This window comes from Mya arenaria, chromosome 10 (genome assembly GCF_026914265.1).
Source record: "Mya arenaria isolate MELC-2E11 chromosome 10, ASM2691426v1".
Classification (NCBI taxonomy): Eukaryota; Metazoa; Mollusca; class Bivalvia; order Myida; family Myidae; genus Mya; species Mya arenaria.
In genome coordinates, this window is record NC_069131.1 from 24,228,566 (window position 1) to 24,240,203 (window position 11,638).

General features: G+C 36.0%; 1 long non-coding RNA gene across 1 annotated transcript; it reads left to right on the forward strand.

The window, feature by feature from the left end:
* The first annotated feature begins 8,871 nt into the window (after nt 1-8,871).
* LOC128205585 (uncharacterized) lies at nt 8,872-10,592 on the forward strand. The gene is made up of 2 exons (XR_008256285.1): nt 8,872-8,930; nt 10,443-10,592. It is a non-coding gene; the product is annotated as an uncharacterized LOC128205585 (long non-coding RNA).
* Nucleotides 10,593-11,638: the final 1,046 nt, after the last annotated feature.

Below are 11,638 nucleotides of genomic sequence, written 5' to 3' on the forward strand. Positions count from 1 at the left end.
AAGAATAAAGGAAACTACGTTGATATGACGATCAGTTGAAATCCAATCGCCCATAAAAATTTAACATTATAATGTATTGACAGCGAGTAAACGCGTGTCGGTTGTCTAGGGTTATCGCGTTACAACTTAATCTCTCAATTTGTTCATAAATCATGAATGGTACGGCGTCGTGTCGATTATGTTAATTATACATTCATGGACTAAGGTCTCGTTCAGATTCTAAAGCGTTATTATATCAATCAAATTTTTAAGTACTGCCAAATTGGGCAATTCATATTCTCGTTTATTATTCTGCTGTATGGGGGGACATTTTAAAATCGAAATATCACTGCGGGAGTTATGTAAATGATTTCAACACTCACATGGATGTCATTATTAAACTTGATAATTGTATTTTCTCATGACATTTTTGACCTCGGTGCGAACAAACCGATTTCATTAATTAAACTGTCAAAGTTGTGTGTGCGTTTGAATCACCCATTACCTACATAATTATTACCTGCAATTTTGATGAAATCAATTTGTAGGCATAATAAAGGCGTTGCCACCAAAGGCTAGATCATTCATTGGTATCTTATTCAATACAATTGTGAGATTATTAATACTCAATCTCAGCTTTTTGATAAAGCACTACAGTATTCTAATCTTAAAACATATCTTTATCCCCTACATATCTTACATCTTTTCTTCATGGTATAAACGAGTAAAAGTTTTAAGCGTTGGAGTCCGTAAAACCATTTTGACGGTAAAACACTATAATGAAGATTTGGCCACAAATCATCATACGTAAATAAACGAAAAACAATGTAAACGTCATAAAAATAGTTTACCGATCAAATTATTACCAACTAGCTTTAAGGCGATAGTAGATTGCAAAACTTTTCATTCAACGGTCGATATTTATAAAGTAAAGAGCAAACATGCAAGTTCTGTATTTGTGGTGTGTTTCAATATAGTTTACGATCTGTTATTATCGAATACGTATGCTTAGAACAATTGTAAAATAACCAAATTTCGCTCCAGAAACGTAATCCAACACGAAGGCAGCAGTTTCAACGATTTTCTTACAAATATTATATACCTGCAAATTTACGAAGGGAAAAAACTGCTACAGAACTGTCGATGGCGGCGAGAAAAAAATCCCTGATTACTATCCTTGAATGGCCATTTACTACGATCAACTGATGCACGCAGACGAACGTTCTCTCAGTTCTCCGATATATGCCATTCTCACTATGAAAATTGCATCATCTATAAATTGTGTTTTTGTCCATATTTGATCAAATTCAGAGAAAAGCTATGGGAGCAAATAATGATGCACAAGGATATCTAAGTTGCATCGACCTACCAGAGCAATTTTTGAAAAGCCAATGCAAAAACCACATAGGTAAAGCCACGGCTACAAATGAACATTATGAATTGGAAAGTGTATATGTTGCAGTAGTTGTACTTACGCCCCTGAAATCGAGCGAGCGCAAAGATCGTTTTGTAAAAACTATCTCGGTATAAATATAAGTAATAATAGTTGTATGGCACTTGATCTAGGTGAATGTGGTCGTCGTGATCCATTTTTCGAGATATATTATTCAGAATGTATCAAATATTGGTGTAAAATTTGCATATGCAAAACCATCGCTACCCTAAACATTGTACCGTTATGTTAAAACATCAAGACGATATTGGATAACAATAGTTAGAGAAATGTTATTTCAGTATTGATTTCGCAACGTCTGGTTATGGCAAGACGTAGGCGGCATTAATACTTTCATCGCGCAATTTTTAACTTCGCTTAATCGACCGTATGACTTAGGGCTGGCACGACACCGTGAATACATCTTCAAGATGCGATCTCTGTTAATTCCTTGCGCATTCCGGAAAAAAAATATATTTTCATAAACTTGTCACAAGCATTTGTTCGTGCACTCGTGCGATTAGGGTATTCAAGTCACTGGTTAATATCGAAGTTGGCCGGCATAATAACATAGAAAAAATGAATATGTGCGTCCTGCTTTATCAACGAGAAAAGGCAATGGTTAGAAAATAAATTTCATGTATTTGTCATAAGCTCGGGTATCTCTTCTGTACGAAATCAGTGTTTATATAGCTGGTACATGAGTCGATCTAACCTACATGCGCTTTACAGACTCCTACAGTGAGATATTGTTTTGTTATTAGACAAAATTAAAGATAATATTTATATTTATTACTTGTTAAAAATGGCAGATAAATATTGAAATTTGTAAACACTTTTGAATTAAGCATTGACACCTCTGTATTGTAAATAATGATGTAGTTATAATAGTATGTATTTTGGACCGGAAGCCTTTATGTACTGAATAAAGTTGAGTTGAGTTGAGTTGAGATGAATAATAATATGAAAATTGCTTCAATAGTAGCACTTATATTGCTATTATATTGTAAATGTATAATTTAACCTATATACATTTATAACCTATATTGTGGACACGCTTGGATAATCTTGGTTTTCGTTTTCGCAGTGTGGGTGTGTGTGTGTGTGTGCGTGCGTGCGTGCGTGTGTGTCTTTTGCCTTATAACCCGTATACATTTAGTAGTAGTAGTAGTAGTAGTAGTAGTAGTAATAGTAGTAGTAGTAGTAGTAGTAGTAGTAGTAGTAGTAGTAGTAGTAGTAGTAGTAGTAGTAGTAGTAGTAGTAGTAGTAGTAGTAGTAGAAGTAGTAGTAGTAGTAGTAGTAGTAGTAGTAGTAGTAGTAGTAGTAGTAGTAGTAGTAGTAATAGTAGTAGTTGTAGTAAAAGAAGTAGTAGAAGTTGTAGTAGTAGTAGTAGAAGAAGTAGTAGAAGTAGTAGTAGTAGTAGTAGTAGTAGTAGTAGTAGTAGTAGTAGTAGTAGTAGTAGTAGTAGTAGTAGTAGTAGTAGTAGTAGTAGTAGTTAGTAGTAGTAGTAGTAGTAGTAGTAGTAGTAGTAGTAGTAGTAGTAGTAGTAGTAGTAGTAGTAGTAGTAGTAGTAGTAGTAGTAGTAGTAGTAGTAGTAGTAGTAGTAAATGTGACGTCATCCTGTAATAAAATACATCCTTTGAAAGTTCATTCAGTGAAAATCCATAGTCTTGTCAATTATAGTATGTTTATCGCTTGGTTAAATACTGTATTTAAATGCTTTAGATACAAAACAAAAGCATTAAAACATCTAGATCCGTTAATGATTTGTTTAAAAATTTAGGCAGACCATGACAAGATAAGCAAGAGAGAAAACGATATATCGTTACAAACTATTAGAACAAATTAAAACTTATGTGCACAGCTGCAACAGATCAGAATAGTTATTAATGTCTATTGTTGCTTTTTGGTTGAAACTGGAGAGTATATTAGATATCCTCGGTTTCATTTCAATGAAGATTTAAATAATAAAAAACAGTTAACTATCACGGAAGCAAAACAAGTTTATATGTCACTTTGAAGATTTTACCGACTGAATGCATCAAAATTCTCTTTAAACACACATGCATTGTTCAAATATGTCTGTACTCGTATATGTTACTTTTCAAATACATGTTTCCGCCGTCTCAGTATTCGGAATAAATATCGAGCTATGCGCCACAATAAGTGAATACTTGTTTCATCGAAACAGTATCAATGTAACGTGCACATGGCCTTAACGGTCGCTGTTTTACCTGTCTTGTCTTCCATGTACTTTACGAGGTTGTGTTACGTTTTTATGGCATTCATTGTTGAAAATGCAACACCCTTCGGGTTTTCAATGAATTTGCTTTCCTTTTATCACACACATATTAAGGGTCAGTATATCGCTATTCAAGCTTTTCCATTCCTTGTAATCATCACTTTTCGTCTCCACATCTCGCTTACTGATGAGGGTAATATTTACCTCCTCAATTAGCACTTCAAATTCCTCTTTTACATAAGACGGGATTAAGATGAGGTCAGACTTTCATGCAGCCAGCAAACATGGGTAGAAACTAACAATTAAAAACTCTACATCTTGTATAGGGAGAGATAAGCCTGCCCGACCGGCCGGCAATGTGGAAGGACATCTGGAACAAGCAAGTGACCATGGCGCGGTGCTACAAGACGTCCCAAAGGCACACAATACAAGTCGGTTACGTCGATTTCATGGACGAACTCGCCGAACTTATTGGATGCAAATCCAATCTTGGTAAGAATTTGTTTTAAGATTTGCTTTCCGAAGGATTATGTTTTCAAAATTTATCTGATTCACATGTCCGATCAGGTTTCACTTTTTGAAAACAATTTAAGATGTGTCCGTTAAATTTTGTTTTGAATATTCTGACAAGAACAGCGATTTTCACACTTCACTTTAAACGAATGATGCAAAAAAAAAGGGAAATCGCAAGGGGCACAAGATGTCCTTAAAACATTTCTATACATATATATTCCTAACTACATTTTCATAATGGTACTAAATTAAGGGCTATATATACGGAGAGACAGACAAACAAGGATTTTTTTCCCGTTATAATACAGGAAAACTAATTATCACTGACCCAAAGTTGGCTTTTGAGGTATTTTTCGGTCCTGCGTCTCCCTACCAGTACTCAAATTGTCCTTTCAAATAACTAATTTTCAATGTTTATTAAACATCTCTAACACCGTGTTATTTGAGTATACATCATAAAGTAAGTCGTATTTTCAACGTACGGAAATTTGTTACAGGAGAAATGGTCGTATATCATAGGATATATAATGTGTTGACCAATGTTTCGATACTTATTTTTATTCCTCCAAGTCAACACCATAATTATGTAACACTGTATTACTTATAGTGTTGCATTCTCTACTGTTTCATATACGGCAAAGATTAGTTAAAAACTGATGTCTACCCAATCATTTGTTCCTTATTCTGACATAATAATTGTAAATAATGAAGAAAGAAGCATCCATGTCATGTCATTTGTTACATGTTATATTATTATTAAATGCACACTTTGGTGTAAATTTCCTTCCGACGGATCACTGTATGGAAATATGTTTTAACAGTTTCGGCTGAGTATACGCTTTGTCCAGACGGGTGGATGGCTGAACATGGCTCATGCTATTACTTCAACGAAGTTCCACACAACTTTACAGAAGCGCAGTTTTGTGACCGTGTATATTACAATGACATCATTAATTGATCTTTTTGCAAAAGCAGTGCATCACTAACAATTCGCTCAAGTTAATGGAGCATCATACGTAAAAAGTGTTGACAAAGAATTGTAACCTGCGTTCCAAATGTTTTTAAGCAGGAAGGTAAGCATTCATGAACTTAACAACCGCTTAACTTGTCCGTCCTGATTTGTCTTAAGTAAGCGTTAACTAGATTGATTAACAAGTGTTATTATGACATGTTACATATTGGTATGTTATTATATTCTAATTTATAATGCCATTTTCTCAGACTTGTCTCTGTATCAATATTGTGAAATATGTATTATATCAAAACTCTTTCTGTCATAAATTGTGACATGAGTTATATTTTATAAGGTTTAACATGGAAACTTGTTTTCACTCGTTTAACTTTATTTCGATATCACAAAGAAATAAGTCAAATATTTTTCTATGGAAGTAATTAAATAAAACGTAATAAGTCTTTTTCAGCGCGCCTGTAGAGACATGTGAGCGCATTTGGTTCATATCGAAAGTATTGATGAAAATAATTTCATAAAAGAAAGGGTTAGACATGAATGTAAGAAAGTATAAACATTGTTTTACTTTCCATAACAATAATTTGAATGTTATACAGTTGAATTACTATCAGCCCTCATGTGGTCTGTTTGTGGTGTTTATACTTTGGTGTATCTAGTTCAATGTCGATTGAGCCCTTGCCTTGTGCCTTTAAATAGCGTTCATTTTGTTGTTGTTTCCAATTTCGACCATGGGGCTTGGACCATAGTTTTCCTTATATTTTTTATTCAGACAATTGGATTTGTTTTTAAAATCTGAATTCGTTTGCCCCTATAAAATGTTAAACTCACTCAGATGTAAGCGATACTAAATGGGAAAGAATAACGGACCTATCACAATATAAGTAAAAATTCATCTTTTAAGAATCTATTAGATCTGAGATATTCGTTCTTGTTGATAACAATCTATCGTTACGCGAATTTCTTTCAGATCCCCAGACAAATTGGTGGATAGGATTGGTCGACTATGTCCAGGAGGGATACTGGATGTGGGCTGATGACCTGGCTCATCTTCAAGAATTTGAAGGTTCTTTCATCAGCTCCTTCAATTATTATTATTATTATTATTATTATTATTATTATAAATATTATTATACCGATATTACACCCTCAGTCATCAGTTACTACTTTTCAAACAACGAAATTCCTTCTGATTTATGCTACCATATATTTTTGTTATAACCGGCGTATTAATTACACACATCGTCATTGCGGTTTCATCGTTGTGATAATAACACCAACATTCACGTGGTTACCGTGCCATAACTACACCAACTATTTTCGTGGTTTCATCGCCGTAATAATTACACACATCGCCGATGTGGTTTTATCGCCGTTATAATTACACACATCGCCTGTGTGGTTTTCGTCGCCGTTATAAGACAACAACCGCACGTTTGGTTTCGTCGCCGTAATACGTACAACCATTGTTGTTTCGTCGCTGTTATAATTACACCCACCAACTATATAATTTCGTTGCCATAACAGCTACACCGAACGTTTACGTGGACTCGGCGCTGTAAAAATTAAACTCAGCGTCAATGTTAATTCGTCACCGTATTTATTTCACCAATCGTATATATGCCATACGTCTTTATGGTTTCGTCGCCGTACTTATTTCACCCACCGTCTTTATGGTTTCGTCGCCGTACTAACACCCACTGTCTATATGGTTTCGTCGCCGTACTAACACCCACTGTCTATATGGTTTCGTCGCCGTAATAACACCCACTGTCTATATGGTTTCGTCGCCGTACTTATTACACCCACCGTCTATATGGTTTCGTCGCCGTAATTACACCCACCGTCTATATGGTTTCGTCGCCGTACTTATTTCACCCACCACCTTTATGGTTTCGTCGCCGTAATTACACCCACCGTCTATATGGTTTCGTCGCCGTACTTATTTCACCCACCACCTTTATGGTTTCGTCGCCGTAATAACACCCACTGTCTATATGGTTTCGTCGCCGTACTAACACCCACTGTCTATATGGTTTCGTCGCCGTAATAACACCCAATGTCTATATGGTTTCGTCGCCGTACTTATTACACCCACCGTCTTTATGGTTTCGTCGCCGTAATAACACCCACTGTCTATATGGTTTCGTCGCCGTACTTATTTCACCCACCACCTTTATGGTTTCGTCGCCGTAATTACATCCACCGTCTATATGGTTTCGTCGCCGTACTTATTTCACCCACCACCTTTATGGTTTCGTCGCCGTAATAACACCCACCGTCTATATGGTTTCGTCGCCGTACTTATTACACCCACTGTCTATATGGTTTCGTCGCCGTACTTATTACACCCACTGTCTATATGGTTTCGTCGCCGTATTTATTACACCCACCGTCTATATGGTTTCGTCGCCGTACTTATTTCACCCACCGTCTTTATGGTTTCGTCGCCGTAATAACACCCACTGTCTATATGGTTTCGTCGCCGTACTAACACCCACTGTCTAAATGGTTTCGTCGCCGTAATAACACCCACTGTCTATATGGTTTCGTCGCCGTACTTATTACACCCACCGTCTATATGGTTTCGTCGCCGTAATAACACCCACTGTCTATATGGTTTCGTCGCCGTACTAACACCCACTGTCTATATGGTTTCGTCGCCGTAATAACACCCACTGTCTATATGGTTTCGTCGCCGTACTTATTACACCCACCGTCTATATGGTTTCGTCGCCGTAATTACACCCACTGTCTATATGGTTTCGTCGCCGTACTTATTTCACCCACCACCTTTATGGTTTCGTCGCCGTAATTACACCCACTGTCTATATGGTTTCGTCGCCGTACTTATTTCACCCACCACCTTTATGGTTTCGTCGCCGTAATAACACCCACCGTCTATATGGTTTCGTCGCCGTACTTATTACACCCACTGTCTATATGGTTTCGTCGCCGTACTTATTACACCCACCGTCTATATGGTTTCGTCGCCGTACTTATTTCACCCACCACCTTTATGGTTTCGTCGCCGTACAAACACCCACTGTCTATATGGTTTCGTCGCCGTACAAACACCCACTGTCTATATGGTTTCGTCGCCGTACTTATTTCACCCACCACCTTTATGGTTTCGTCGCCGTAATTACACCCACCGTCTATATGGTTTCGTCGCCGTACCTATTTCACCCACCACCTTTATGGTTTCGTCGCCGTAATAACACCCACGTCTATATGGTTTCGTCGCCGTACTAACACCCACTGTCTATATGGTTTCGTCGCCGTACTAACACCCACCGTCTATATGGTTTCGTCGCCGTACTTATTACACCCACTGTCTATATGGTTTCGTCGCCGTACTTATTACACCCACCGTCTATATGGTTTCGTCGCCGTAATTACATCCACCGTCGATATGGTTTCGTCGCCGTACTTATTACACCCACCGTCTTTATGGTTTCGTCGCCGTAATTACACCCACTGTCTTTATGGTTAAGTCGCCGTCATAACACCCACTGTCTTTACGGTTTCGTCGCCGTAATTACACCCACTGTCGAAATGATTTCTTCGATATAATTTTAACTTTCTATGGGACTTTTTGATCTAACAAATCCTTTTACTGTTTCGTACATTGTGTATCTCAATTTTCTTTTACTTTTTCGATTGCAAGACTGGGCACCGGGTGAACCAAACGCATCTTCCGATGTTGAGGACTGTGGTGAATTACATCGGAACTTTAACTTCCAATGGAATGACCACGAGTGTCAATGGCCTGTCAACTCCATCTGCGAAATGAAGTAAGTTATCACTTTTTTTTTTGGTTTAACACTTTGCGTTACTATTCTGATAAAATGTAAAGTAACAGCATGTTATCCCTTTTTGTAGGTTAAAACATAATTGTTAATATAATAAAATTCGGAAAAAGAGACCATCTGAAGAAAAAAAATGAAAATGAACTATTAAAAACGTTTGTTCTAGACCACGACATTTTAATAGTCGTAGCGTTGTAGAGCTCCACCTATAAATATTATTCTCGATTATTAATCCTTGTTTTATTATTATTATAGAATTTCACCCATAATCTTATCGTTTTAAAATGCCACCTTATCATCTGGATTGTTCTAGAACGCCAATTTTTAATACTTGTTTGTCTAATTCCATCTTATCAATTCTCGTATCATTCTAAAATCCACTTTTGTATATTCGTTTCTTTCTAGAACGCCACCATTTATTATCGTATCCTTCTTAAATGCCACCTTTTAATTAACGTATTCTTTTAAATGCCACCTTTTAATTATCGTATTCTTTTAAATGTCACCTTTTAATGATCGTATCATTCAAGAACGCCAACTTTTAATATTCGCATCCCTTAGAATGCAACCTTTCAATTATCGTTTCGTTCTAGAATGCAACACTTTGATATTCGTTTCGTTCTAGAATGCCACAATTTTGATATTTGTATCGTTCTAGAATGCCACATTTTGATATTTGTATCGTTCTAGAATGCCACATTTTGATATTTGTATCGTTCTAGAATGCCACATTTGGATATTCGTATCGTTCTAGAATGCCACATTTTGATATTTGTATCGTTCTAGAATTCCACATTTGGATATTTGTATCGTTCTAAATTGCTACATTTTGATACTCATATCATTCCAGAACGCCAACTTTTAATATTCGCATCGCTTAGATTGCAACCTTTCAGTTATCGTTTCGTTTTCGTATCCAACATTTTGATATTCGCATCGTTCTAGAATGCCACATTTTGATATTCGTATCGTTCTAGAATGCCACATTTGGATATTCGTATCGTTCTAGAATGCCACATTTCGATACTCATATCATTCCAGAACGCCAACTTTTAATATTCGCATCGCTTAGATTGCAACCTTTCAATTATCGTTTCGTTTTTGACTGCAACATTTTTATATTCGTATCGTTCTAGAATGCCACATTTTGATATTCGTATCGTTCTAGAATTCCCCTTTTAATATTCGTATCGTTCTGTAACGCCACTTTTTTGTTTTCCCATCGTTCTAGAATGCCGCCTTCTTATACTCATATCATTCCAGAACGCCACTTTTGAATACTCGTATCGTTCTAGAACTCAACCTTTTAGTTATAATCAAGAACTGCTGATCGTATCACGTGATGGAAAAAACAAATACCAGTATGCCAACTGCAGAAGTCATCTCTCAATCATTTAGATAAAGGAAATAAGCATTGAAAAACAATGATACACATTTTGCATAACGACGTTCAAGTATACCGAAATTGAAATGTTTTTACCTGTTTATTTATTTCAGTCGTCAAAGCAGCGAAGTGATTGTGGGATAAGTTTTGCTGGAGCAGGAACTAGCAGAATACGGAAACCAGAATAGCTATCAAGTGTTCCGCCGTCAATATTTACGTTTGTAAATACGCGTTTATGGAAATATATTTATGAGAAACTAGAAGTATTTATTGACAGAACCCCATTATGTAATCCTACAGAAAAACAAACAAACACCTTGTCGTCCTAAGTACGATTAGGATAGGCATAGTATTGACAATGGACCTAACGAACTTATCTATTAAGCACTAAGAACAATCCGGACAGCCTAAAATAGAATTTAACTCCCGTTTAAATGCACAAGGGTCGAGGTCGAAGAAAGACAAAACAATAGACAATTAACACAATAAGAAAGATATAAGCTTGTGTAAGTTTATGTTCACTGTTGCGGTCACATTTTGTGCTACCATATGGTGATATTCAATTTGCGGTAAATTGAAACGAACGAACTGTCCCATAATGCAGTAGAGATACGTCAATTTGCCACACAACGGTCGAATTCGAAGTGTAATTTGAAAGAAATGAGAGCAATGTACCTACCTGTTTATAAAGGATATTTAAGTTCAAATTATGTAAATATATATATTTGCAAACGGCAGAAATTAATGACAAAATCTATTAGTTCTATCCAATAACTAGCAATGGTAAATATTTAGCACAATATTGCAATGTTTTTAAAAGATCCATCTGTGACTGATAAATAAAACGTATGCAACACTTCAAGAGGCTAGCTCATTCTATACAGGGGTCTTGAACTTTAAACAAAGCGGTCGACGTAAAACGCAAGGAAATGAGACCATGTATGTAGTGGTATCAATATATCTGAAAAAGTCAAAAGGAAATATCAACAAACTGGAAATAATATTTGCTAAGCTGAAAAACGGTGTATCACTTTTTATAAAATTTATTGTACCATTCATATAGCTTTTTAAGAAATTAATAGTAAGTTTCAAGTTGTCCTAGAACTATCCAATGAGTCCTGTATTTTATTTTCATGTGATAAATACTCTGATATTATAGTGATCATTAATTTATTTGTATTTCACTTCGTACATGGACATAAGTTTTAACTATATCTTTAATTTAAACTTTGGTCTTTATAGTGCATGATTGTTAAACAGTTATATTTCAAACTCAATGATTGCTAAAAATATAGGTATGAAAACACCA